Below are 24,989 nucleotides of genomic sequence, written 5' to 3' on the forward strand. Positions count from 1 at the left end.
TTTTTTTTTTGAATGTCAGTAGAACCCACCTCCTCAGTGGTTTTTAAATGCCTAGACTGTCAACACGCCATCCTTTGAGGGTACAATCACAAACAGAGTTTGGGGGTTTGCTGTGTGTTGCAACTCCTGGAATGGCATAGAATGGGGTCATGTGCTGTTTCCCAACATGGCCTGTGGGAGAATATTTTTTATATGCTATGCTTCAACTGAGACCCCAGAGTGGAATTCAACTCTTCACAGTTTCTTCTTAAATTGAACAAGCCCCTTTCCTATAGGGCTCTCAAGAATGTTAGAGGTTCCCTCATCCTTATGCAGTTTTGAGCTCAGTCTAATCCCTTATCTCTTCATGAGCTGTTTGGCTCATGCTGTTTTGATTTTACTGCAAGCCTGAGCTTCAGTGATCCTCGGCCCTGGCCTCCTCTTTTCAATGGGTCCCTTTGGGCCTCTGGGTTTAATGTCTTCAATGGAGATCTTATGGTATAATGTTTCCAAATTTGTTTTCCAGAGCCACAGCCCCTGGGAGCAGCCTTGCCTGGGGTTTGTCAGTCCCCTAAAGATCCTCCCTCTTCCCCTCCTCCTCCTCCATCAGCAGCCAACTCCTTGTTGGCCCCATCACTCACTGCCAACCTTGGAGAAGTGATAAAGGCATTTGGTGGCTGGACGCAGCTGGGGACTCTCAGAGGTGTCAAAAGCCCATTTCTAATTTTCAGTCTGCATCTTTCACTCATTTCTAACAAACTAGGGACTTTTAAAGGCTTTGTCAATCCAGAAAACCTCGTTTCACTTATCCCTGTCCTTGACATTTCTTGCTAGAGGACCAGACTCCTGTTGATAGAATCTTTTTTCTTATCAGTAGTACACCTGGCTTGGTCTCCTTTTGTGCTGCCTCTGCTTCTGAGCATAGTGGCCTTACCATATCCCCCAGGATGAGTTGAAATCATCCCATGTTCTCTTAAACCTTATGTGTGCTCAGGGGATGACATCAGAGGAAACTAGCTCCACCCACCATTGCTGTCCCCTCCCTTCAAACAGACCCAGTCTCCTACTCCCTGGAATGCTAGGCAAATAAGAACATCTGCCTCAAGCAAATGAACCAAGATCCTTGACAAATCCAGATTCTCTAGCAAATCAGATGAAAAGGAATGTAAGTCAGGGATGAAACACATTATGCTTTGGTCGCACTGTTCCTCAGGTCACACACAGCTGCGTGATGATTTTATGCCTTCAAGCTATAATCAGGTTTCAAATCTGACCCTCTACACCCTGACAAGCAGACTTCTGTAGAAGCTCTTATCATCTTAGAATTATAAAGGATATTAAAGACTGAACATTCTAACCCCCATATTGCACAGATGCAGGCCCTAAACCCAAAATCTACCACTCACTCGACTCAACATTGGAATCACTCAGGCACTCATTTCAGGAAGTGTTCATTAAACAACTGCTGGGTATCCGTAGATGACCCCTGTCCTTAAGAAATCCCAGTCTAAACAGGGAGATCACTTAGAAGCCTATGATTTCCTTATGCTTGTCCTTGAACCACACCTGAGTTAGACCCTTTGGGGTTGTAGCTCAGGGATATGTATTGTTATAGTTTCTCTTGATGTTCACTTAAGTTTGAGAAATCCTGGAAGTAAGCACAGAATATTATAGGACAGCAACTTTATCTTCCAGAGGGAAGAAGAGTGGGAGAAATTAAGTACTGAATGGATACATTCATACAACAAATATTTATTGAGAGTGGGTTATATGTCAGAAGACCTTCTGGGTGCGGAAATATGGCAGTGAACGAAGCAGATAGAAAGCCTTGTTCTCACAGAGGTCTTCTTGACTAGGATCCAAATTGGTGGAGAAATCAAGGTGAGGAAAATAGTATTCTACTTAACTGCCATTGAGTCAACCTTCACGTCATGGCACCCCCATGCAAAATAGATCAAAATGTTTCCCAGACCTCTGCTATCCTATGCTTAGTTGCTGAAGACAATTGTGGGCGTAGGGTTTTCACTGGCTGATTTTCAGAAGATCTTTTTTCCTAGTCCATCTTAGTCTGGAAACTCCATTGAAACCTGTTCAACATCATGTTGTTAAGTGCCATTGAGTCGGTTCTAACTCATAGTAAGCCTAGATAGGGTTTCCAAGGAGCAGCTGGTAGGTTTGAACCACTAACCTTGTGGTTAACTATCCAGTGCTTATCCTATGGCCCCACACCAGAACAGCACACGATTCACCCCGATAGATGACAAGCTTAAATGATGATTTTTGGGTTCTCTGCTAAATGAGGATAGAAGAAATGGTTAATCAATTGGGGTAGGTAAGGAGGAGTCTAGAGACAGGGGGTTCTGATGAAGACTCAGAGAAGGACTTGTGGGTGGGAAAAGTAGGAGAGCAAGAGAGGTTACAGATTAGGACTGCAGAATTGATTTTAAATGATGGCGTGCTCTAGGTGGTGGTCATGGGCTATTGCAGGGAGGTGGAGTTCAAACTCTGGGAATTAGGATTGCAGGAGCTGCAAAGAAGGGAAGTCCATCCACCATCTATCACCAAGAAGGAAGCAACAGGAAGTCCTGTTTTTCCCTCTTCTACCTATGAAAAAACAAATTGTTATCAGCTGAGAAATAAAACCAACCATTGTTACCACCTCAGGGAGTTGGTGTTTGGTTTCATTTCTTTCAACGGAAGTGAGCCAAGGGTAACTTAGTTTCTCTCTGAAAACCAAACTGGTCTGAATTTCTTGAACAAAGGGTATCATTTCCCACAACTAGCATTAAAAAAAAAAAAAGGAAGATATTGTTTGAAAGGACTAATATTTATATTACAAAGGATATTAAAGACTGAACATTCTTTGTTCCGTCTTTGTTTGCTTCACTCCTCTAGTTAACCAAATAGGATTTTTTTTGTTTATTGTTTGTTAATAGAGAAATTTCAGTTTGGGTCGGGAAATACCAGACATAGAATTCCCTGAAGCGTGTGTTTTCTGCTCTCATAGTTTCTCCCAAAGATAACACAGTGCTAAACTCTCGTGGTCTTCTCTTGTAGACTTGTCAAGTTCTAATTCTTAAGCATAGCTTTGCATGACAAGAAATGGTTACACAACTGTTTTTTGGGGGTTTTTTGCTATGCTTTGCTTTGCCTTAATGTGCAAATTTGATTATGGTGTCTAAAATGTCTGGAATTCCTTAAGGGAGTTATTTGCATTATTTGTATAGATGAATATCTCTGCCCTCCCAATAGGCCTGTAAGCTAACGTTAAAACTGCTGACCAAAACATGAATGCATATCTGTAGCCCTTGTTTTCCTAGAAGCCCCAGTTAAAAAGTAAAAAGAAGAGAAGAAGACCCAAGCTTCAAATTGCCATTTCATTTGGTGTGGCATGCACCCAGCTTTCTGGCCAGGCTTTGCAAATCTGGTCTCCCAACTGTTGTAGCTGCCATAATGGAACCCACAAAATCTGCGTTTGGGTCTTGGGGGTGCTCCTTGATGTTCCCTTCATTTCACATTGTGAATAGATTACCCTTTTCCTCTCCCTCACTTCTCCACCCATCTGGATCCTGCTCAAGACAATCAAGGCGCATTGTCTCCATGAGAACACGTTTTCACCATCTAGTTTGTTCAGTATCATTGTCCCAGCACCTAGTAGAAGATTGTCTGGCATATAATAGACTCTCAGTAACTTTTTGTCAAATGAATGAATGAATGATTTAACTCCTCTGGTTCTCCTAATTGTTCTCTCCTTCCCACTGGGTGTTCTTCTTATTTCTCCCATCGCATTCTGTGCTTGCTTCTAGGATTCTCAAGTCTGAGTGAACAACAGAAGGAACTTTGAGAACTAAAAATCTACACATCCGGATGTCCAGCCCCAGAAATTCTAACTCCGATGTGGGCCAAAGGTAGGCACGGGAGAATCAGTCTTCCAAGCCTATTAGACTGATCTCTTGATGACAGGGACCACTTTGTATTGATGTTTCTATCACCTTCCACCCACATGTGTTCAGTAGATGCTTTTGTCTAAGTGTCTGACACATAGCAAGTGTTTACTAATAATGATCATGTGATATTAGAAACACTGCTTCTGTGTGTGCTTTCCTTAGAGAGCTACACTCTTTCTGCTCCTTCACAGAAGGCAGTTTCCTCACCCAGCTTTAGGTGGTCTGGCTTCTAAGTAAATTTTGATCTTGCAGTCCTCAGAAGTGTTTTACTCCTTTAACTCCTTAACATCTTTCAATGGGAGCTGACTGTAGGCTCCTGGGGGACTGGTCTAAGGAAAGGTGAGGGATTTACTGACTTTCATACATTTCTTTATCATCCAAACACTGCGTTCCAAGATGAAGCATATGTGTACCTGGCTTCCTCAGCTCCTGAGAAGGGTGTGCAGCTGGATTCATGTTATGAATTGAATTGTGTGCTCCCAAAATATATGTCAACTTGACTAAGTCATAATTCTCAATTTTGTAATTATCCTCCAATTTGTGATCGGGTATAATTATCCTATGTGTGAAAGCCCTAACTTCTATGGTATTAATAAGGAGTCCTGGTGTGGCGCTGTGGGCTAATGCGTCAGACTGCAAAGTTGTTTGAACTGCAAGGTCGGTAGTTCAAGCTCACCAGATGCTCTTTGGAAACCCTATACAGGGTCACTATGGATCAGAATTGACTCGATGGCACTTCACAACAATAACAACAATATGGTATTAATAAAGCAGGATTAGAGCAGTTATGTTAATGAGAGAGAACACCATCCACAGAATTAGGTTGCACTTTGAGTCAGTTTATTTTGAGATAAAGAAATTAAACAAGTGAGCAGAGATCAAGGGACCTAACAACCACAAAGAAAGAACTCAGAGTGGAGAATGTGCTTTGGGCCTGGTGTTCGTGCACGGAGGACCTCCTAGCCCCAGAGAAGATGGATGCCACCACACTCGGAGCTCCCCAAGGGATGCTAGGCCCACAGATGTTGAAGGAAGACAAGGTTCTTACCCCAGAGCCGACAGATAAAGACTTTCCCTAGAGCCAGCAGCCTGCATTCAGACTTCTAACCTCCTAAATGGTGAAAGAATAGATTTCTGTCTATTAAAGGCATCCACGTGTGGTGGTTATGTGCTGTGGAGTTGATTCTGACTCATAATGACCCTCTATAGGGTTTCTGAAGCTGTAAATCTTTACAGAAACAGAAAGCTTCATCTTTCTCCCACTTGTAGTTTCAAATTGCTGATCTTGAGGTTAGCAGCTTGACTCGTAAACTCTCTACTACCAGAGCTCCTTTTCCACTTGTAGTATTTCTATTATAGCAGCGCTAGAAAACTGAGCTATTCAGGACTCTCACCTCTGGAATCCAGGATTCTAGCAACTAACCCAACATCCCCGACAACCAGTCCCTTCCAGAAAGCCGTGATAACCTCAAGTTAGTGGGATAACAAATTCTGAGGCAATGTGATAGTGTGCATATCTTAAGAGACTCTGAGGCAATATGGTAGCATGCACATTTTTCATAAAAGTTATGTTCTAGTTAATTCCAACTCAGAGTGAATCTGTATATATTAGAGGAGAACGGTGATCCATGGGGTTTTCGATGACTGATTTGTCAAAAGTAGATTGCCAGACCTTTCTTCCAAGGTGCATTAGCAGTGAAAGCATTCATTTTTATACCACCCAAGAATGCCAGAAGGCAAAGGGGATCCCAAATAATCCAGAGTAATAAAAGTCTTGTCTCATGATGTATATATATATTTTTTTTTCTGAGAAAAGGTTCATTTGATAAGAAAGAATATTGGGCATGAAGACCTGGGACCAGACATGTCCTTCTCTTGCCAGTCTTATACCGAGAGTAACTCACTTAGCTTCTCTCCATTGGAGTTCCCTCATCTACAAATAAAGAAATTAGTAATAGCTCTCTCCAGAGTTTTTGTCAGAATTAAATATAATTGTAAAGCTCTGTATAAACACTGGCCCATAAAAAAGAGACAGCAGAGGGAGGATCACTCGGAGCATTGGCCAGTCTTACCTCATTGTCGCTAATTTGTCTGTGTCGTCACTTCCTAGCTCTAATTTCCTCCCATTCTCTTGGCCATTTCACTATATCTCACAGCCAAAAGGAAGCAGAAAGTCTGCACATTCTGAGTTTTCAATTCTGATAAGATGATTTTCCGGTAGAGGAGATGATGTCTGTTTGGGTTGAAGCAGGTTTTCTGAACAAGGGGCAGACTTGCTTTGTTAGCATTGCCTGCCCTTCAGTTTCCATGGAGAGAGCAGCAGATCTATGAGCATACACCTGTCCCCTGTCATGTTGCATCCGAGTCAGCTCTTCATTTTATATCAGCAAGCCTTCTCTGCAAAACACTCCCATTTTGTTACTACATGACCCCCTCTTGTGCTGAGGAGTTTGCTTCACGCTAGTCATCAACATGGGTCTGTGAACCTAATTACATCGTTTCTGTGGCTTGGCACATCTACTGTAAATAGCTTTGATTAGTTTCTGTCTCTCTTATTAGTAACAGTTGTGTGTGTGCTAAGGCAGGCTAGACTTTTGTTGTTGTTATGTGCTGTGGAGTCGGTTCCAACTCAGTGATCCTGTACAGGGTTTCTGAGGCTGTAAATCTTTACGGGAGCAGAAAGCCTCATCTTTCTTTCATGGAACTGTGGAACAGCTGGTAGTTTCAAACTGCTGACCGTGAGATTAGCAGCCCAATTCGTAACCACTATGCTATCAGAGCTCCTTAGACTTGAACTTAGAGTAAACCAGTTAGAAGCAAGACGTCCACTCTCCCTGCCTTTTCTCTCCACCCTCCCTCAGTGGCTGACTTTATAGCAGGAACAATCCACACAGTGGCTATGCCAAGTTCTAAACCAGAATTTTCAAAGCCCACCCTAGCTGCTGGCTCCTCTGGATACTTCCTTCAATGCTAGCCTGAACTTGGCTATCTCTTCCGCAAACTGGTTTTTATGTCAGATGCTCTTCTGATGGTCTCCATGTCTTATAGCTCATTTGAATTCTGGCCTGTAATTTTAGCCTCTCTCAGTAGAACAAAGTTATGGGATTTTAAAAGAATGTCATAGGCTTCCAGGAAAGTGAGCACATTTGTCTTGGAGAAATGCAGCCAGAATGCTCTCTGGAAGCAAGGATGATGACACTTTGTCTCATGTAATTTGGATATGTTATCAGAAGAAACTAGACTCAAAGAAGGACATCATGCTTGTTAAAGTACAGGGTCAGCAAAAAAGAGAAAGCCCCTCAACAAAACTGACACTGTGACTTGCACAGTGACGATGGCTCTGGACCCAGCAACATTTCATGCTATTGTATCTAAGGTTGCTATGAGTCGGAATCGACTCAGTGACAGCTAACATCCACAATATTATTTATACTCTAAAACACAGTGCCTGTGTGAAAACCCCCAATTCTAGTTCAGTGTGAAGTGGCACTGGTCATAGTTGGATAATGGGGGATATAATATAAGCTGGAAATGAAGAAAGACCTCCAGTCCCTTTGAGCTGACGGAGCCTCATGGTTATGACTCTGAGCATCTGCAGTAAGCAGACTCTGGAAATGACTGTTTATGTCCTGTTTGTTGGTGTTCGTTGAGTGGAAAATAATACTGGGCATTAAACTGGCACCATGTTACCATGAAATGACTAACCTTGCATGAGTAGGGTGAGTCATATATACTACCAACTTTGAAGTATGGGCCCCAGGTTTGGGGTTTCCTTATGTTGCTTATGATTCAGGTCTCATCAAAGCAGTGCTCAAAAGAGGCCTATGCCCACTTCCTTCATTAGAAAGGAGCTGGTGAGACAGAGCGCAGATTAGGGAGGAAGACACATCTAACCCCTCAGTCTGTACCTCCTGCTCTTCACTTCTGATAGAGGATCAGCAAGACCAAGAGTGCCTTTGATCCTTGCCCACAGTCAGAAATGAGAGTTCTGTCTGACAGTTGGACAGATTGTTCTGTTCCTTGTTTTCTCACTAGCCCACATCTCTGAAAATTCAATATGCCATCTTTCTTTTCCCTTTGAATTTTATTTCCACAGGGGCAGGATGGCAGCAGTGTGGTGCGTTTTATCTAATTAACCTAAAAGGTTCAGTGTCTGCCTCTATTAACCAACCATAAAGGAATTCCTTTTGTAATGTGTCATGTATAGAAATAGTCAAAGTGTAATAGTCAAAGTCTAATTTCAAAAATTAGAGTTTGATCTTCATCATTAGACTTTGTCCTTCCCAAAGTAAGCAAGTGACTGAATAAACCAAGAACAAGATCTGAGAATCATGTAACATATCAAGAAAGGCAAGGTGGGCTGTGGCAAAGGCCGCAAATTCGGTCACTAGCTTAAATAAGCTGCCACTGGGCTGAAGATCGGGCTCCCACTGGTGCAGTGGTTAAGCCTTTTGCTTCTTTCTGAAAGGTTGGCAGTGTGAACCCACCAGCCACTATGCAGGAGAAGAATGTGGTAGTCTGCTTTTATAGAGATTACAGCCTAGGAAACCCTATGGGGACATTCTGTTCTGTCCTATAGAGTGGTTATGAGTCAAATCAACTCAATGGCAGTAGGTTTTTGGTTGAGGGCTAAAGGTTCCAATTGCTCTGCTAGAAGTAAGCTAAAAGTACTGAGGAAAGCAAGAGGAACATCCAACCTGACTCAGTGTTGGGCATGATGGAGGCAATTCTGGAGATGATCCCAAAGTTTAGTAGAATGGACCTGGTGAAGAATATAAGCTTTATATTCATTGTGGGGAACAGAAGACATGAAAACTCAGAGGGAGAGAAACTCTATAGTAGTCCAATCGAGCTGCAGAGTGAAGTGTGAATTGGAGAGTGGAGAAATCAGGTCTTAAGAGAGTCAGGCAGGAACTGGACCAGTAAAAGAGTCTTCAGGTGACACTGAGCTATCAGTGACATGTTGGTGATTCACATTTACCCAGAATTGGCTTGGAAAACAGACCTGGTGATCTATTCCCATTGAAAACCCTTGGAACACAGTTCTACTCTGCCACACATTGAGTCACAATCGACTCAGTGACAACTGGTTTAAGTTTTTTGTTTGAATCAGAAAAGGTATGTGTGGCTTCCTAAGACCCTCCATTGAAGGCAGTGAGGACTTTAAGCAAGCAGCAGCATGATAAGAAGTAAACTTTATTAGAGATTCCTCTAGTAGAAGAGGCAAGAGTGAAAGTGGAGACGTAAGAATAAGAAGCATGACAACTTGAAATACAGGCAGTGATGGTAAGGATGAAAGACTAAGACAGAGCTGAGAAACAGTGCAATGATTAATGCGATGTGGGTATTGGTGAGGGAGAGGGGTTTGTAGTTGTATTAGATGTCTACAGGTCTGCTTGGCTTCTGGCCTGGGCGTCTAGGAGAACCAATCATCTAGGCATACCAGAAGGGGAGCAGGTCTGCAGAAGTGGGGTGAAAGGGACGAGGATGTCACAATGAGCTCCATTTAAGATCTACTGAACCTGATTGAAGATCCTAGGTTCCTCAATTTTCCATCAGATGTAAAATGCATTTGATGGGACCCAGTTGCACACATGTAGGGAATTGTAACACCCTTTGTATTCATGTGATTCTTCATCATCAACCCCAGTGGTGGCACAGCAGGATGACTTGTGTGCTGCGGGATGTGAAACACTGACCAGCCATGATCTAAATACTCACTCTTTGAATTCACGTCAACACAAAGGAGAACGCATTCATGCGCAGCATGAAAATGCTACCTAGTTCATGAGGTTAAAAATACAACAGTCTTTTACATCCTAATTTCCAAGCCTATAAGCATTTTAATCTCATAAATGCATTATAGATTCATAAAGAGCTGACTGGTAATAAGCGAGTTTGCTAAATGAATCAAAGTATCATGATTCAGGTAGCCAAGCAATAAATAATAATGTCTACTGTGTACAAAAGGAGCTCTGGTAGTGTAGTGGTTACAGATTGGGCTGCTAACCTCAAGGTCGGCAGTTCGAAACTACCAGCCGTTCTGCGGGAGAAAGATGAGGCTTCCTGCTCCCGTAAAGATTTACAGCCTCAGAAACCCTGTACAGGGTCGCTATGAGTCGGAACTGACTCCACAGTACTTAACAACAACAACAACAACTATGTACAAAGATAAATACAATGGACTGTTTCCTCAAATAATTCATCATTTTCAAGGATACCCATGAAAACAAATTGCTCTATAAAGATGAATGTTTCATAAGTCGGCTCACAGTGATTTATGTACACCATAGAAAGACATAGAGCTACATGCCATAGAGATTTCAAGCTACGACCTTTTGGAAGTAGATTGCCTGAGCTTTCTTCCATGGTGACTCTGGGTGTGTTCAAACCACAAACTTTTTGGCTAGTAGTTGATCACTTCATTGTTTACTCCCCTCAGGGTATCATGAGTCATCATGAGTTGGCATCAAGTTGACAGCAGTTGATTTGGGGTTTTTCACTGGTATTTTAGAAGTAATGTTAGTTAACGGGAATTGCAGGAAGGTAGAGATGAATTTTGATGGGTTTGGGATGAGGGGGTGGGGTGGGATAATATCCAATGCCATTGAGAGAAGCCTAAGGCTACATTGAGTAAGAGTGCTTTGTAAATCAAATTAGAACTTGGAGGATGAGTCAAGTCTAAATGTCACATAAGAATCTATTTAAATTATGTTTAAGTTATGTCCCTTCCCCATAATATGTGTTGACATCCTAATTGCTGGACCTGTAAATCAGACCCTATTTATAAATATATCCACTTCCCACTCGTACTCTTTCACCATACTTATTCAACCTGAATGCTGAGCAAGTAATCTGAGAAGCTGGGTTCTATGAAGAAAAACGTGGCATCAGGATTGGAGAAAGGCTCATTAACAACCTGCCGTATGAAGATGATACAACTTTGCTTGCTGAAAGTGAAGAAGACTTAAAATATTTACTGATGAAAATCAAAGAGCACAGTCTTCGGTATGGATTGTATCTCAATGTAAAGAAAACAAAAATCCTCACCACTGGACCAATAAACAACATTCTTATCAATGGAGAAAAGATTGAAGTTGTCAAGGACTTCGTTCTTCTTGGATCAACTATCAACACTCATGGAAGCAGCAGTCAAGAAATCAAATGAAATATTGCATTGGGCAAATCTGCTGCAAAAGATCTTTTTAAAGTGTTGAAGAGCAAAGATGTTAGTTTGAGGACAAAGGTGCGCCTGACCCAAGCCATGGTATTTTCAGTAACCTCATATGCATGCAAAAGCTGGACAATGAATAAGGAAAATCATAGAAGAATTGATGCTTTTGAGTTATGGTGTTGGAGGAGAATATTGAAAGTGCCATGGGCTGCCAAAAGAACCAACAGATCTGTGTTGGAAAAAGTGCAGCCAGAGTGCTCCTTGGAGTCCAGGATGGCCAAACTTCATCTCTCATCCTTTGACATATTGTCAGGAGGGACCAGTCGCTGGAGAAGGATATCATGTTTGGTAAGGTGGAGGGTCAGAGAAAAAGAGGAAGACCCCCAGCAAGATGGATTGGCCAAGTGGCAGCATCAGTGGGCTCAAGCATGGCAACCATAGCGAGGTTGGCCCAGGATTGGGCAGTGTTTCGTTCTGCTGTGCATTAGGTCACTCACTATGAGTTGGTACCAACTCGATGGCAATTAACAACAACAACAACTTCTCACTTACTGTCATGACATGGTTAGGTTCCAAGAACTAGGTCATCAGAAAAAAAATTGCATTATGCAAAAATGAAGGATGACTACATCAGATTAAAAAAAGGAAGAGGACTGCATCATAATACAACTGCTATGTGACACCATTGCCTAACTGCCACATTTCACCACTCAGCACTAGCAAATTACTGAGAATCATGGTCTATCCAAGTTGACACATAACCTTCAGCATCACAGTTAGCATTATTCTGGCTCATACCTTGGCATTCGTTACAGCCAGACATACGTTGTTAATGTGCAAAACAGTCGGAGGACAGATATTTTTACTGTTACCATAGATTATAACTTTTGGCTAAGGAGAGAGTCAATAAGTGAGGGATGTAAGAGTTTTCTCCTATTATGTTAATTCCTTTTATTGATGTGCTGATTCATACCAGATTATGTTGTTGTTGTTGTTGTTAAGTGCCTTTGAGTCGATTCTGACCCATAACAACTCTGTATAGGGTTTCCAAGAAGCAGCTGTTGAGCTTGAACCACCAGCTTTTCAGTTCAAATGGCTTTGCAATCTAGTGCATAAACCCACAGCGCCACACCAGAATATGTTGGGTGGGTCCTAATCCTAATCTCTTCTAAGCAGTATCATAGATGAAGAACAGACTAGATATAGACAAACACATACACACAGGATAAGACAGACAACATATGAAGAGCCTTCTGTAAACAGAGGCACTCCCGGGATTGCTGGCAGTCATCAAAAACAAGGAGAGAGACCTATAGGAGACATCTCCATAACCAAGACCTCCAGACTATGGTAAAATAAATGTATATTCTTTAAAGGCACTCGCTTGTGCTATTCCTTTTGCAGCAGCCCAAGCAAACCAAGACAGGGTCTCTCTGGCACTATGGAATGAAAGGATCACAATCAAGTGCCAACTACGCATATTAGGTTGAACCATGTGACAATTGGAGTCCTGATGTAGTGCTGTGGGTTAATGTGCTGGACTGCAAAGTTGGTTTGAACCACAAGGTCAGCAGTTCAAGCTCACCAGCTGCTCCTAGGAAACCCTATACAGGGTCGCTGTGGGTTGGAACCGACTCGACGGCACTTCACAACAGCATATGAAAATTGACAGTTTTGTAATTTATAAAAACTGGTTAAATGTCAGTATCGTCATGTAGTCCAATCTAATAATCCTGTGTGATTTGAGAACGCAGTCCAGAGAATCCCTAATATGTGCTGCACATGTGCCACCTGCAGCCTTCTGATGCGGCTTAATTTGAAGTGATGATCATGGACTTTACATGAACTCCCAAAGGAGCAAAGTTCCAATGAGCATACTCTTCCCAACAAATTTAAGGACAGGTTGGAAAATTCATCAATGTTTTCTTCCTCATTCCCCAGGCCTTAAAAAGAAAATCAATATAATTAGGGTCCCATTTCTGATGGCCAGTGATCCTGGTAGGCCTTGCATCTAAAATTCCCATATCAACTAAGGTTCTAAAACTTCAGCAGCTTCCAGGAATCTGTATGAATTCCTTGCTTCATCTTTGGTGAAGGAGATTCATCACAAATCCCAGGTTGCCTTGGCTGAAACTTGCCCCATGTTGAAAAGGTCAGTTTGAACTCAAATCTCTATCCCATAGGAGAATGCTCTGAGGCTGGGACTGAGTTCATTTTATTCAAGCAAGCAGGCTCTTTGGAGAGGACTGATTACTGATGCTGTCAGCTGATGAGGAGGTAACGATTCCATGAAGCTGAGGTCACGAACCTGGAGCATATTTTTAAAACTATATTAGAAAACGATTTCAATATCTAAGTGTGCATAAGGAAAAAAAATTTTTTTTTGATAAATAATTTCAATGGATCATGTTGGCCTTACACCAAGACTGTTGACTCAGTCACCATGGAATCGATGTACATGTGTATTTAAATCCACATCATAAATGGCTTAGTTTCTTTTCTTTTTTTTAAGAGAAAGGCTCATTCTAAAGTTTGAAAGAAAAAGGCTTTGGAAACCCAAAGGTCTCACAAACATTTTAAGACATTCTTCGTGGGTCTCTGCAGTCACATATTAGAGCTGTTTGTTGTTGTTGTTGTTATGTGCTGTGAAGTTGGTTCCGACTCATAGGGACCCTGTACAGGGTTTCCGAGACTGTAAATCTTTACGGAAGCAGAATGCCTCATCTTTCTCCCATGGAATAGTTGGTAGTTTTGAACTGCTGACCATGAGATTAGCAGCCAGATTCGTAACCACTACGCTACCAGAGCTCTGTTTGGGAGACTCTTAATTGAGGAAAGAGGGAGCAAACTTGCCTGAGGTCACCCCCTCTGCTGGCAACATTGTGCCTCATGAAGGAGGACACATACTGTGTGACATCCAAGACCAAGTGCTGTCTCCTCATGCTTGCCAGGGACACTAGCAAATGCTTTCCTTCTGTCTTTTGTTGCCAAGTGTGGGCAAGAGAGAAAAGGAAAAAGACTAGTTAAGCTGGAAGGGACCTGAGTGATCTGATCATTTGCCGCTTTGATTTCCCAGGGAGCCCTGTGGAGGCCACACTGGGTAGGCTGGGCCTCAGTTCGCCTTTCATTTACCTCAGCCCCAATTTCAGCTTCCTAAACTACAGGTCCTAGGTAATACAAATGGTTAATGTGCTCAACTGCTAACAGAAAGGTCATCTCAGAAGTACCTCGAAAGAAAGACCTGGTAATTTATTTCCAAAAATCAACCACTGAAAACCCCAGGGAGCACATTTCTGAGGATGGGGTTGCCATGAATTCATGTGGACTTAACAGCACCTGGCAGTGAGGATGGTAAACTATAGTCCAGCCTCCTGCTTCTACGTGTGAGGAAAATAAGTTCCAAGTGGGCAAAGGGCCTTTTCTAAGGTATTCTAAGAAAAGTAGTAGAAAGCCAGGCCGAAAGAGAAAGCAAAGTGTTGTAAGTGGAGAATGTTTTTTGTGTCCCTGACAGTCATCCATGGCCTGGCTGACCACACCATAAGGACAGATGTCATGTTAGGTGCCATGGGGTGTTCGAGAGAATCCTGAAACATGGTCACTGGCTCTTGTAGGGACAAAAAGTTCAGGAACTGAGCATCAGATGTGCCAGACAGAGAGCACACATGACTTGTTCCCATGTCCAGTTTGTGGAGACAAAATCAGCTTCGTGGGATCCATCTTTCTCTGCCATCCGTGCACACCGATCAGTTGGTCCACCATTTTCAAGGACCAGCTGCATTCCTGGCACAGGTGGTAAGAGTATTGGGGGAGGAAAGCAAAGGAAATTTCAATCCACTGTGGTATGTTTTCCTTTCTTTTGAGAGCCTTTCTGGAGCCAGTTTTGTAGGTTATAAGTTGGGCTGCTAAGCACTAGGTCATTTGTTTGAATGTAGCAGCCTCTCCGCTGGAGAAAGATGAAGCGATCTGCTCCTTAAAGATTTACAGTCTACTCTGTTGTATAGGGTTGCTGTGAATCAGAGCCAACTCATGACAGTGAATTGGTTTTGGTTTAAGCCAATATCTTCTATTTAGTTAAAAGTAAAATAAAATGGCAGCTGGCAACAAGGTAACATGCATTACCTTTTCCATCAGTCTCCTCCTCAGTATCCATTCTTGTCTGGAATTGAGTATGAGGTGTTAGTTTACTTCTTTTTGAGGGTGTTGGTTTTGTTTTGTTTTCCACTGATTGGTGGATGGTAAACTTTCCCCAAACACACTGAACACAAAAGCAACACTGTCTTAAAGCCATATGCCTGGTGGTCAGTCAGCACTTCCCCAGGACTTGTGCATGATGATGTTTCATTGAGCCCCAGCAGATAAGAGGGGGAGCGTGACAGGAAATTGGGACCCCAGAAACCAGCTAAGCCTCTGGCATCACAGGACTCTGCCCCCACCTCCATGCTGCCCCAGGTTACCAAGAGCATTTCCTGGAGGTCCCAGCTCACCTACAAGCAAGACACATGAATTATGAAAAGGAGAAAGTCTGTGATTCCTGGCTAAGGGTAGTTATCAAAGGCAAGTGTGTCAGCCAACCCTAGTTGTTGTTGTTAAGTGCCATCGAGTTGGTTCTGACCCATAGCAACCCTGTATATGGTTTCCAAATAGCAGCTGGTGAGCTTGAATTGCCAACCTTGCCATTCAAATGGCTTTGCAGTCTGGCGCGTTAATCCATAGAGCCACATCAGGACTCTGCCGGCCCTAGTAGACATGGGTGTTGTTGTTAAGTGCTGTCATCGAGTCAATTTCAACCAATAGTGACCAAGGAGTGGCTGGTGAGCTTTAACTGCCAACCTTGCAGTTCAAACAACTTTGCAGTCTGGTGCATTAACCCACAGCACCACACTAGGACTCCAGTAGAGGTGGGCGTTGTGATGAAAAGGAATCTTGAAAGGAAAGATTTTGCCATGCTTTGCTCATTCATTGTTTTTCTCTGTAGTTTGTGGCTTCTAGGCTAGGTTTCGCTCTCCCTGGGGCCAAGGGTCTTCTGATTGATACTCCTCATTTGAGACCTGCAAGGACAGTCCCCAGATGGCCCAGGTCCCAGGAGGATGAATGTGATCTGTGCTTATTTTGTCCCATGCACTCCTAGTATTGCAGAGATCTGGGTCTATGTTAAAACTGTAAGCACAAGAGACAAATGGTGACTGTCTGTCTGTCTGTCTGTCTGTCTCTGTCAGGGTGAAACTATGACCATCTCTTCTATTCTTCTTATTGCCTGTTGTTGTTGTTAAGTGTCATCAAATAGGTTCCAACCCATAGCGACCCTGTATAGGGTTTCCGAAGAGCAGCTGGTGAGCTTGAACCGCCAACCTTGCAGTTCAAACAGCTTTGCAGTCTGGTGCATTAACCCACAGCACCACCCCAGAGCTCCTCTTAATGCCTTTTGTTGTTGTTGTAAAGTACCATCAAGTCGATTCCAACCCATAGTGACCCTGTATAGGGTTTCTGTGGAGCAGCTGGTGAGCTTGAACCACCGACCTTGCATTTCAAATGATTTTGCAGTCTGACGCATTAGCCCACAGCACCACACCAGGATCCAGGACTTTTATTGCCTAGGACAGCAGTAATCGGATGGAATGTTACCAACATAGATTTGTGGATTAGTTAACGAGAGGTAGGGCTGAGGTGGATTCTCACTTTCCATGTGGAAGACCCATGTTGAATTCCCGGCCAGTGCTACTGTTGAACAGCCACTATCCATCTGTCTGTTGAGGTGTAGATGTTGCTGGGATGCTAAACATCTTTCAGCAGAGCTTTCAGATGAAGAAAAAGAAGAAACACCTCTATGATCTATTTCTGAAAACCAACCAATGAAAACCCTGTAAGTGACAATGGCCCAGTCTCAACCAATCATGAGGATGGTGCAGGACTGGACAGTATTTCGTCTTGTTTTGCATGGTTGCCATGATTCAGGGCTAACTGGACACAGTGAACAACAAGGGCGAGTAAAGTTCATGGGCGTTGTCAACAGTGTACCAAAAGCTACCTGAAGATTCTACTCTGATACACATGGGGTCCCCATGAGTTGAAATCAACTTCATGACAACCAATTAAGGGTGGGTAGAAGGGCAATGTCCCCTGGAAGAGTGTCTTTTGCAGAAGGAAAGTTCCAGAATGGTCAGGCTACACCCTTCTCTCCTGCCCTTCAAAGGACTTGCTGACCTACCACCTGCCCTGACCACAGATTGTGGACTGCCTTCCTACAAGTATATCTGATCTCGACAAGAGAAATGGGGCATAGGCTAAAGAAAACATTGCCAAGTTCTCCTTTCATAGAAATGAGCAGAAAATGGAGGTAGGGACACAGATATTTTTGTTTGTTTTGGAAATAGGTCAAGTAAAGGGAATGGCTTGGAAAATTACCTTTTATTTGTCTACAGAGGCTATTAAACATTAAAGGAAATTCCCAAAGGAAAAGGTGAGAGACTTGTCTCTGTCAGTCTTTGCAAATAGCCTAGATGCTCAGTGCTCTGGAATGTTTGAAAACAGGACCAGCCCTGGCTGAGGGCAGAAGGAAAAATAAGGCCCTGATGACGTCTTTCACCCAGAGGACTGCACACTTAAACCCTGATTTCCTAGTTTAAGCCAAACTCATTGTGTAAGTGCTATTGTTGTTAGGTGTCATTGAGCCAGCTTCCAACTGGTGCAAGTAATTTACAGTTGGTTGCTAACCAAAAGGTTGGCAGTTTGAACCCATTTGATGTCTCTGTGGTAGAAAGTCTTGGAAGATTGCTTTTGTGGAGATTAAAGCCCATTGCCCTAAAGTCTATTTCAACTCACAGGCAGAGCTGAACTGCCCTCTGGGATTTCCTAGGCTATAAACTTGATGGAGCAGATCATCAGGTCTTTTGTCCCTCAGAGCAGATGGTAGGGTTTGAACCACTAACCTTTCCGTTAGCAGTGCACTTAACCACTACACAGCCAGGGCTCCTGTAAAGACCATAGCCAAGGAAATCTTAGGGAGCAGTTCTGCTCTGTAACACACAAGGTCTACATGATTATATAAGTAATTAATTTTTAAAATAAGACCTAAGTTCCAGTATGGAAAAACACTGGACCGGTTTGAACCATAAGATCAGCAGTTCAAACTCAATAGCTGCTCCTTGGAAAGCATACACAGGGTCATTATGAGTCAGAACCGACTCCACAGCACTTAACAACAATCTTAAAAAGGAGCCCTGATGTGATGCTGTTAGAGAAGCACTTGACCACAAGGTCGGTGGTTCAAACCCATCAGCAGCTCCTTGGAAACCCCTTGGAAAATATAAGGTCACTATGAGTTGGAACCAACTTGACAGAATTTAACAATAACAAATCTGTGAAAATAGTGATCTAGTTTTGACATTTTCCAGGCAAATCTGAAGGAAGACACATCTGCATGTCAGCCTAGCTTCCCGACTATAGTGTACCTACTGAAGTTAAGCACTCCCCCACCCCCCAGCCCCAAATGTCCTCACTTCATTTTGTACTTCACACTCTCATTTGTTCCTTTTTGCTTTGTCTCCAAGCTCTGATTCCTGGGCAGTGCACCTATTAATCTTGAATGGAATGAAGTCTCTGCCACTTCCATTTGAAAAAGAAATAGCTTTGCCTTTTCCATTTGACTCAACATTATAAAATATTTATGAATCTTCTGGCACCTTGAGGCTCCCTCTCTCCCATCGATTCTCTCGGTCAACACTAAGTGTTCACTTTGAGCAAAGCACTTCCTGTCAATCAGGGACAGGCCATTCAGTTCGCCCCAGTTGCTCCAAGTCCACTGAGTCACTGGCAAAAGCTCCCACTGCTCATGTGTCTGAGAAGCTCTCACTGGGTTCTAAGCCTCTTAACCTTACAGCCATGGTATAGGAGGCTGTCCTTTCCTGTGGCTTTGGAATCTTTCTTTGTCTCCTCAGTTTCTCCCACCTGGGTGTTCCTGCTGTAAGCACACACAAACACACCTCTCATCTGTGGCTTCAGGGGATGCAGGCAGGGGGGTTGAGAGTGTTTCTGGATGTAAGGGTCATTTTTGATCCCGGAGGATTGTGATCTTGACCAGATAGGATCATTAGATGCTTCCAGAAAGGAAAATATTCATACTGCTTTTCTTCAGGTGACTGAGGTTTCCCAAAAGTGACTCTTGCTCACTCCTTGCTAGTCCCTATATGACATCCCTGAATCCACAGTATCAGAAATACATTAAAATTCGCTCACTGTCCTGGTGTTACTGTTGTTTGTTGTCATCAATTCAGCACCAGTTCATGGCAACCCTATGCACAAAAGAACAGAAGTCCACATCATACCATGATGGGGTACAGATCTGTCTTTGTGATCCACAAGGTTTCCATGGACTGGTCTTTGGAATATAGATCACCAGATACTCTTTCCTTAGTTTGTAAGTTGCACTGAAATCTACTTACACCATAGCAACACTCAGGCCTCCTCTGACAGATGGGTGCTGGCTGCACATGGCTTGCATTGGCCAACAATGGTCCTTCATACATGTCATGTATGGATATGAGGATGCTACAACTGGACCACCAGTGTCTTCATAAGCTCCATCCTATGGAAAAACATAATACTGGAAACCAATAGTGTGAGACACGGAGCATAGTTCAATAGGATTTGTCTCTAGCAGGTGGCAAGGACATACAGTGAGCTGAAAGTTAGGGAACAAGGAGACCTTGACTTGGGGGAGGCTGCTACTTCTATGCTTTCTTCTTGCCTAGAGGCAGCAAGGTGGGACACAGACACTTGGGCAATGGGTTCACTTGGCCGGACCATCCCACTCCAAGCACGTAGCATAATTCTCTACACAAAAGAATTCTTTGATAAATCTTGAAGGTGTTCATTTATTCCTGACATCCTATTTTTTTGTATCACCTCAGTGTGTCCTGCACAGTTGTAAGAAAGACTACCACATTCTTTCTTTCTTTCTGGTACCCACCATCAAAATAATAGATGTCAGGTGTCTCAAATGCCCTGAGGTCTGCATGTTCCTATGTAACTGTGTTGTTACTAATGTTAGGTACCATTAAGCTATTTCCACCTCATAATGACTCAACTCATAGTAAACAAAATAATCATTGCTTAGTCCTGTGCCATCATCCCATTCATTGCAGTTTGAGTCTATTGTGGCAGACACTGTGTCATTCCATATTGTTTGGTGTCTTCCTCTTTTTCTCTGATCATCTACTTCACCAAGCACAATGGTCTTCTCCAGGGACTGGTCCCTCCTGATAGCATATCCACAACACGTGAGATGAAGTCTCATCATTCGTACTTCTAAGGAGCATTCCAAAGCTGATTTGTTCTAGTCTCCTGGAAGTCCATGGTATGTTCCATATTCTGCTAATGTCATAATTCAGATGCATCAGCTCTTTACCAGTCTTGCTTATTCATTGTCCAGGTTTTGCATACATATGAGACAATTAAAAATACCACGATTTAGGTCAGGCATAACTTAGTCCTCAAAACATTACTTTACTCTTTAACACTTTAAAGAGGTTTCACAGAAGATTTGCCAAATACAATATGTCATTTGATTTTTTGACTGCTGCTTCCATGGATGTTGATTGTGAATCCAAATAAAATGAAATCTTCACAACGTCAATATCTTCTCCATTTATCATGATGTTGTTTGTTGGTACATTTGTGAGAATTCTAGTTTTCTTTACATTGAAGTATAATCCATATTGAAGGCTATAGTTCTTGATCTTCATCAGTAAGTGCTTCAAGTCCTCTTTGATTTCAGCAAGCAATGTTGTATTACCTACATATCACAAGTTGTTAATAAATCTTCCTCTAATCCTGAAGCTACATACTTATTCATATAGCTCAGCGTCTCAGATTGTTTGCTCAGATTTAATAAGTAAAGAGAAAGGATACAACCCTGACCCACACATTTCCTGATTTGAAACCATACAGTATCCCCTTGCTCAGTTAAATGGAATAAAAGTTTGAGTACTTTTTTTTCTTTTTTGGTTCTTTCAACTTGAGAAGCGCCAAGTGTTTTTTGTTTTTTCAATTTTGGTTTTGTAACTCTAAACCTTTGCACATTTCATTATAATACTTTACTTTGCCATCTTGAGTCACTCTTTGAAATATCCTGTTCAGTGCTTTTGCTACTTTACATCTTACATCCTTTTTGGTCTTTTCTTTCTTTCCTTTTTAATAACCTTTTGCTTTCATGTCTAATGTCCTTGACCTCATCCCACAACTTGACTGGTATTTGGTCATTGGTGTTCAGTGAGCCAAACCTATTTTCAGATGGTTTCTAAATTCAGGTGGGATAATATTCAAGGTTGGAGTCCTGGTGTGGCATTACAGATTAACGCACTGGACTGCAAACTTGGTTAAAGTCACAAGGTTAGTGGTTCAAGCCCACCACCTTCTCTTTGAAAACTCTATACATGGTCACTAGGCGTCAGAACCGACTTGACAACACTTAATAACAATGACATACTCAAGGTTGGGGGGCGTGGTTGCTCCAAACCCTAAAAACTGGACTGTGAACCACAAGCTTTCTGCTCGTGTGAAGATTTAAAGCTTCAGAAACCCACCCTATACAGGGTCGCAATGAATTGGAACCAACTCAACTGCCCTTAACAACAACAATACACTCAAGGTTGTACTTTAGCCCTCATGAAGTTGTTTTAACTTCTTTTTTTCAGTTTCAACTTGAACTTGACTATGAACAATTGATGGTTTTTCTACAGTTGACCTCTGTCCTTATTCTGGCTGACTTTGAGTTTCTTTCCCCAGATACAGTCAATTTGCCTTCTGTGTAGTCACCGTTTATGTTGTTTTTAAAAGATTATATGCAGTAAATAAGTAGGTCTTGCAAAAGTCTATCATGAAACCACTGGTGTCGATTCTGTCACCATAACCTCATCATCCACCTACTGACCCTTCTTCTTGTTCCCCACCCTTCACATCGTCACCAGTAATTATCAGATTTCAGACTTCAGGTATTGGTAAAACTCTATAATTTCTTCTTTGGCATGAGTGGTTGGTGCATAAATTTGAATAATCATGGTGTTAATTGGTCTTCCTTCTAGGTTTATGGATACTATCCTATCACTGTCCTTCAGGATGATCTTGAAATGTTCTGTTCGATAATGAATGCCATACCCTTCTCCTTCAATTTGTCATACCCAGCATAATAGATCAGAGAATTGTGTAATTCACAAGGACCAATATCATTCCATTTTAGCTCAATAATTAGATGTATCTTCAAGCATCCCATTTCATTTCTGACAACTTCCAATTGTCTTTGATTCATACTTCCTACATTCCGTGTTCCAATTATTAAAGGATGTTAGTGGCTGTTTCTTTTCATTTTGAGTCATGCCACATCAGCAAATGAACGTCCCCAAACCTTTATTCCATCCATGTCATTGAAGTGGAATCAACTTTGAGGAGGCAGCTCTGCAAAGCAGTGGTATTTTCCAACCGGAAGGGCTCATCTTCTTGCTCTATATCAGACAATGTTCCAATGCTATCCATAAAGTTTTCACTGGCCAGTATTTTAGAGGTAGATTGCCAAGTACTTCCTCCTAGTCTGTCTTAGTCTGGCAGCTCTGCTGGAACCTGCTCACCATGGATGACTATGCTGGTACTTAAAATACCAGTGGCTTAGCTTCTGGCATCAGAGCAATATGTCAGCCACCGTAGTACGCTATGTTGATAGATGAGTCGGGGTGTAACTGTACAGTGAATTGGGTTCAATTCCTGACTCTCAAGCTACCTATCTGTGTACTTGAGCAAGTGATTCAACCTCTGTATTCCTCATTTTTCTTCTCTATGAATGAGGGATAATTATAATAACTGGCTTTTAAAGTAGTCACTCATAAAGTAGAGATACTTTGAAACACTGCAAGAAAAAAATGCCTGGCACACAGCAAGTACTCCATAAATGCTGATTCTTTTTGTTACTATTGTTGTTGTCGTTAAGTGCCATCAGGTCAGTTCTGACCCATAACAACCCAATATAGGGTTTTCAAGGAGCAGCTGGTGAGCTTGAACTACCGATCTTGCAGTTCAAACCAACTTTGCAGTCCAGCGCATTTAACCCACAGTGCCATTACTAATGAGTTACTACATTGAACCTTGAAGGCATTGAGATTTACTGAAACCTCTAGACGCCGTGTGCCCTAAGACTATCAGAATGTATACCTGAATTTTACCGGTGTATTTTTGGGTCAGTGACTCTCTGAGCACCTCTCCAGTGCCAGTAACAAAATGCTGCGTCATCTGCTCCTGACCGAGGGAAGGGAAGGAAGGATAACCCCGCTACCAGGCTGGACCATGGTCTGAGCTCCTTCACCCTTTCACCTTGCCCGTGAGGCAGGTTGGGGAGTGCAAAACAAATACAAGAGTGGTTCTGAGTCAAGTGTGGTCAAACAGGCAGCGGGGTCAATTTCAGTTCTAAAGTTATTTTAGGTGGTGGCACTGAGAGATTGGTTTGCGGTTGTTTAATTATATTTTTGTGCCTTGCAGAAAATCTCAAAAGCTAGACAACTTAAATGATTTAACGTTGTCCTGGCTAACAGGTACATTCCCCTAAAACCTCATAAATATACTACTGTTTAAATGTCTATTGAACTGAAATGGTACCGCCCAGTCAGTCATGGGTGGACTCTGAGAATAACAGAACCGTTCGCTGTGCATCTCCCTAGTGTGAAACTTGCTGGAAATTGCTGAGCAAATACAGTTTCTTAATGCAGCCACATTTGCCCCATCACTGTCAGTGTACTATTGCATTAGAATGTATTACACTCAGCCATTCTGGCATTTTCCCCATCTGCTTACATTTAGAATAGGACTCGCTGCCAAAGATGAGGAATCCCAGTGCCCACAGTCCAGCAAACACAAGCCAAGGGGTAGAAAAGAAAACAAATGGAAAAACTGCTTGTTTCTAGCTGGTTTCATTCCTAATCTAGCATGTTTGCAAGGATTAGGAATTTGTCCCTGAAGTGCTCAGCCCCAGAGAGAAAGGCTTTAATGGCAGGCCCTAAAGCCCTGAAGCTTCGACTATATCTCCCTGACCTTGGGCTGTCTTCTCAACCACTACCAAACCATAAATTCTGCAAGGCCGACAGGGAGAGCCTTACTCCTCAGAGCCAGAATACCTGAGTTTACTAAATGTTGGTTGGATGAATGAATGGATTACACATAACTCTTTGTGTCGGGTTTTAAAACATGGCTGTAAATTCTTTGATGCTTTGCCATTAAGAGATAATCTGTGTCCCCTTGCTTGAATTGGGACTATGTCCCCCCATTTGAATTCAGCAGAAGTAGTATCCTTTTTGTGATTCCAAAGCTAAGTGGTAAAAGGCCGTGCAGGTAGCACATATGCCCTGAGCCACCATGTAAGGTGTTCACTCACTCTCAAGTTACTCTATTTGAGAGTAGTCTTGTAGCTCAGTGGTTAAGTGCTTGAGTCCTAACTGAAAGGCTCATGGTTTGAACCCATCCGGCAGCTTCATGGGCAAAAGACTTGGCAGTCTGCTCCCATCAAGGTTACTATCTAGAAAACCCTTAGGGAGCACAGAGTTACTATGAGTCAAAGGGGACTCAACAACACCTAAATACAATAACTATGTTGGAGAGTCCCTGGTTTGTACAAACGCTTAAGGCGTGCAACTACTAATGAAAGGTAGGAGGTTCAAGACCTCCCAGTAAAAGCCTGATAATCGACGTAAAAAATCATGCTTTCAAAACCCCACAGAGCACAATTCCATTCTGACACATTTCGGTTCATCATGGTTGGGAATTGACTCCAAAGGCTTTCCACCAGGAAGTTTTGAGATGCTTTGTAATTAACGAAAATATCCTTCTAGACTCAAAGTATAGACGTTTGTGCTCTG

This window comes from Chrysochloris asiatica, unplaced genomic scaffold, assembly GCF_000296735.1.
Source record: "Chrysochloris asiatica unplaced genomic scaffold, ChrAsi1.0 scaffold00164, whole genome shotgun sequence".
NCBI classification, from domain to species: domain Eukaryota; kingdom Metazoa; phylum Chordata; class Mammalia; order Afrosoricida; family Chrysochloridae; genus Chrysochloris; species Chrysochloris asiatica.